The sequence below is a fragment of the Astatotilapia calliptera genome, chromosome 3 (assembly GCF_964374335.1).
Source record: "Astatotilapia calliptera chromosome 3, fAstCal68.1, whole genome shotgun sequence".
NCBI lineage: Eukaryota > Metazoa > Chordata > Actinopteri > Cichliformes > Cichlidae > Astatotilapia > Astatotilapia calliptera.
The window spans coordinates 25,742,525-25,747,982 of record NC_137424.1 but is presented as its reverse complement, the minus strand read 5'-3'; the positions used below and the strand labels follow the sequence as shown (position 1 = coordinate 25,747,982).

The 5,458-nt window shown below is 37.3% G+C and overlaps 1 long non-coding RNA gene across 1 annotated transcript; it reads left to right on the top strand.

Moving 5' to 3' along the window:
• Positions 1-1,370: 1,370 nt before the first annotated feature.
• LOC145426204 (uncharacterized) lies at positions 1,371-4,334 on the top strand. Its single transcript, XR_013906924.1, has 3 exons — positions 1,371-1,891; positions 2,242-2,290; positions 3,755-4,334. It is a non-coding gene; the product is annotated as an uncharacterized LOC145426204 (long non-coding RNA).
• Positions 4,335-5,458: the final 1,124 nt, after the last annotated feature.

The following is a 5,458-nucleotide window of genomic DNA, read 5'->3' as shown; positions in this document are numbered from 1 at the left end:
ATCACATCAAGAAGGCCCAGAGTAAATGTGATTCAAGATTCTTTATTTGTCACGTGCATGGCTATACAGGTATAACACACAGTGAAATGTGACCTGATACACTCCTCGACTGTGCAACGAAAAAAAGAGAAAGACAGAACTTTATATACAGTGAATGAGTATATACAAAGAGGACATTATGTGTTGCAAGTGGTACATTATATAAATAGAAATAAAATAAAATAAAACAATATGGAAAATTACATCTTGTGCACATTGTGTGGGAAGGGTGTTAAAATGTCATGTGCTATAGTGAGGCCAGAAGAATCAGGATGATATGAGAATATATGCACTGCACTACACACTGTATATAAATGCCACTTGTTTTGCACATATTCAACTCTGTATATTTTATATATTTTATTATTTTTATTATTTATTTATTTTTACTATTTAATTTGTAAAAATGTGTATACACACACACACACACACACACACACACTCGTAGGAAAATATTTAGTATACACATCCAGAAATGCATACACTATTATATATTGTACATATATTTATTAGTTTCAGGTTGGCCATTCTTGTATTTTGCTCGTTTGTGTTGTTGTGTTTGCACATCTCTGTTGCTTGTGGGGCTCGCACACAAGAATTTCACTCGCATGTGCTGTGCCAGTGTGCCTGCACATGTGATGTGACAATAAAAGTGATTTGATTTGATTTGATTTGAATATGATAATGAGTCCTGTCTCAGTCACTTAAGGATAATAGGGGGGTGGGGGGCACCCGTCCCATCCCAGCAACAGATGGGATGGGTCCTTCAAAATCTCTCACATCTCTCCACAGCACCTGTATAGAAAGTCCTGAGGATCACTGGAGAGACCCTGAACTTCCTCAGTTGTCGTAGGTTGTACAGGCACTGCCTAGCCTTTTTGGTCTGGACCTGAATGTGGGCAGACCATGTCAGGTCTGAGGAGATGTTGACACCGAGATACTTGAAGGACTGCACGCTCTCCACTGGAGCTCCATTAATGATAATGGATATATATATATATATATATATATATATATATATATATATATATATATATATATATATATATATATATATATATATATATATATATATATATATATATATATATATATATATATATATATATATATATATCTACAGGCCTTTGGAGCCGAGGATCGCAAGTTTCATTCCCGCCTGGGATGTCTGTATCCAGTAAGGGTCCTGAGGCTAGACCCCCTATGCTAAGTGAGCCTACTGCAGACATGAGCGAGACAGATTTTTTTTTATAGATATATATAACATATCAGAGGGGCTTTTAATAAGATATATATATAAAAAAACCCTCTTTACATCTGCTAATGAAAGTGAAAATGAATGAAAATAAAATGCTAGAGAAAGGGCTGTGTGGAGAGCTGTTATAAATGCATGATCTGTTGATCTGTTAGAGTTTAAGTTGAGTTTAAACTACATACATCTTATGTAATACTCAATACAAATACACTATGAACACCTTCATCTTGTTGAATTTAATATGCTGTGTGTATTATATTCTGACAAGATGAAATGTAAATGTAACTGATTTTGTTCAATAATGAGTTTGAGTGGGTTTTATTTCTTTTATGTCATTTTTGATTTCGTTGTTAGTTATTATTTTGTTTTGTTTATGACTTTGAATAAATAAAGTTTGGAGGAAAAAACACCAGTGGTTGTTATCCTGCTGGGATTTGTGGTTCATTAAATACTTGGTGTTGATTTTTAAATTCACTTCTGGAACCTTATGAAGTGGAGTCAGCTTTGGATACCATGGGAACCATTGGTGCATCTCTCAGAGTTCAGTGAAGGCAAGCATTAAGCAGGACCAAAACAAATGTCCCTCACATGCCAAGGGTAAGAAAAAAACTGGTGGTCAGTGGTAGTTTTAGTAAATCAAAGGACATTCAGTGTTTTTTTTTCCTTTTAATTGTGTTATTTTCAATTGAATTCATGTTTCAGGTCCAGTTTATCTTTAAAACTAGGCACAAACACGAGACGAAATGTCTGTAAATTTGTAGTATCTAACTTGATTATCTTTCTTATTGCTACTTTAAAGTATTTAATCATATTTTCAAGCTAAATTTTAAAGGTACATATGTTGTTTTTCATTTATGTGCTTGGATGAGAAGTCTTAACATCATTGTTGTTTTTAAGGCAGTATTTGGATAATTTTTCTCTAAACTTATTATCTTTATGTTTGTCAGAGCTGATTCACTGAGTAACACCAGCAGCCAAATGCTCACAGTGGCAGAGGTAAGTCACTTTAACGTGACACATTAGATAAGGAAGAGACATGGCATTCCAAGTGTAACCCACCTAAAATTGCCTCATGAAAATTAACTGCTGATCCCGAGGAATGCCAGGTAGGTGGCACTATGAGATTATGTAGTGCTTGTGAATTTAAATAGCGAAGGAAAACGACGTTAAGGCTGTATCCCAATTCGGGGTCTGCAGCTTTAAAGTACGCAGCCTTAACGGTCCTCAAGGTCCGCGTACTCAAAGACCGTTAAGGCCGGAAGTGCGAGGCTTGGAAACGTTTCATACAGCTTTGTTTGACAGAAATGAAGGAGAACATATTTTGTACATTTGTTTCTACATGAGCTCTGTGTGATTTGATAAGAATCTGAGGCTGAGACCACAGGACTGTACAAACATGATTGTTGGGCTTCATTTCTGTACTGAACAGTCATTTTAAGATTAGCTAGTAAATAACAATTAGATAGTGTTGTTCATGAGACTAAAATCATCTCACTTTGGTAATGTAACTATAATATGGCCAATATTATAGTTATTATATTAATCATTATTAGTTATTACAGCAGTGAGTTTGAACTCTGTGTCAAATACTGAGCTTCAGTAAAGATTCAAGTTGCAGTTATTTATTTATATCACCTTAAATCTTCACTCAAAGACAAGTATCTGTTACAGTGTATATATAGATGTATCATACATAAGAGACAAATGTTGTTCTTTTAATGTGTTGGCATTACTAAATTTGGCTCAGTGCTTACATATATGTGTAAAAAGAAAATGTACGAGCTGTGATAACTGTTTCTGATAGAATGAAGAGTAGACTTTGCTGCTCTTAACTTTTTACTGTCCACTTTCTGCTGTGAACAAACACATTTCCTATGTGTGGGACTAATAAAGGTTTATCTTATCTTATCTTATGTGAAGGTGAAAGGTAAACTTCACAGTGACATAAAAATGTTCCCAAAGGGGCCAGGGGAACAGTTAATTTAGCATTTTTGGCATTACAGGTACAGCCAGGATATATTTTTACTTACCTTTCACTAAAATTGCAGTTTCCCTGCTGACTCCAATTATGGAATCAGATGGGGAAGCACAGAGTTTCCGTTGTTGAATAGTGGGTTTGTGTTTGCATTTGGTGACGTGTGAACAGGATTACTTTGCTTACTTGTAAATAGCCTGTTTAAGTTACATATAAATGGGTAAAAAACATGTATAATTAATATGCAAAATATTGTTGGGGTAATGAGCATGCTGACTGCATCAAAACATCTTCTGACTACAAACACGTTTTTCATCCCTCACCTGGCGGGAGGAGTTTATGAAAGAAGGACACAACAACTCTTCAGTAATTTCCCATTTCCACTTTTTCACAACACCTCAGTCTTTGTAAGGAGGAAGTCTATCAGATCAAATGGTTGTAGATTGTTGTTACTCTGTCCATCTCTTCTTTCTCTTTATATACAGACCGGGAAAATGCAAAGAAGACCTCACCATAAGAAGGGGGTAGATTCAACTGAAGAACAGCTGGATCTGCGCACAAAAGTTCACACCAAACGATACCTCTGTGAGCAGTGTGGGAAAATGTTCAAAACACTATTAAGTTTGAAGGTCCATCAGCGTCTGCACACTGGACAAAAACCCTATTCTTGTGATCAGTGTGGCCAGAGCTTTGCCCAGTTAGTTCATCTTCAGGTGCATCAGTTTGGGCACAGTGGAAAAAAACCATTCCTCTGTGAAGAGTGTGGAAAGACCTTCACTCACCGAAGTCCTTTGAAAAGACACCAATACACCCACACAGGAGAAAAACCATTCCCCTGTGATGAGTGTGGAAAAAGGTTCTCTCACTTAGGGAACTTGAAAATGCACCAGCGTATTCACACAGGAGAAAAACCATTCCCCTGTAATAACTGTGGAAAACGCTTCGTCCAAGCAATTCATTTACAGAAACACAAGTGCATGCCACAGGTGTAGGAAGCATCCTGCCCTACATCGGCACTTCCACAAATGTTTATTAACCCATTAAAATAATTTGCAAGCATATTAACATGTTGTCATTCTAATTTCATTTTCAAATGAAAGCCAATGACAGGGAGATGTTTTCTTTCTGTGCCAGCGATCTGTTTTAGCTGATCCCTGCAAATGTGCACTGAAGTTTTACAGAAAATAAAGTAAGCTGAAACCATTAAATAACTAACCAGCCTGTGCCAGCGATCTGTGTCAGCTGATCCCTGCAACCGTGCACTGAAGTTTTAGAGAAAATAAACTAAGTTGAAACCATTAAATAACTAACCAGCGTGTGTCAGGGATCTGTGTCAGCTGATCTTTGCGACCATGCACTGAAGTCTTAGATCAAATAAACTAAGCTGAAACCATTAAATAACTAACCAGCCTGTGCCAGGGATCTGTGTCAGCTGATCCCTGCAACCGTGCACTGAAGTTTTAGATAAACTAAGCTGAAACCATTAAATAACTAGCCAGCCTGTACCAGCGATCTGTTTCATCTGATCCCTGCAACCGTGCACTGAAGTTTTAGATAAACTAAGCTGAAACCATTAAATAACTAACCAGCCTGTGCCAGCGATCTGTGTCAGCTGATCCCTGCAACCGTGCACTGAAGTTTTAGATAAAATAAACCAAACCGAAAGCATTAAATAACTAACCAGCCTGTGCCAGCGATCTGTGTCAGCTGATTCCTGCAACCGTGCACTGAAAAGTTTTAGATAAACTAAGTTGAAACCATTAAATAACTAACCAGCCTGTGCCAGCGATCTGTTTCAGCTGATTCCTGCAACCGTGCACTGAAGTTTTTTATGATAAACTAAGTTGAAACCATTAAATAACTAACCAGCCTGTGCCAGCGATCTGTGTCAGCTGATCCCTGCGAACGTGCACTGAAGTTTTAGATAAAATAAACTAAGTTGAAACCATTAAATAACTAACCAGCCTGTGCTAGCGATCTGTGTCAGCTGATCCCTGCAACCGTGCACTGAAGTCTTAGATCAAATAAACTAAGCTGAAACCATTTAAATAACTAACCAGCCTGTGACAGCGATCTGTGTCAGCTGATCCCTGCAACCGTGCACTTACGTCTTAGATCAAATAAACTAAGCTGAAACCATTAAATAACTAACCAGCCTGTGCTAGCGATCTGTGTCAGCTGATCCCTGC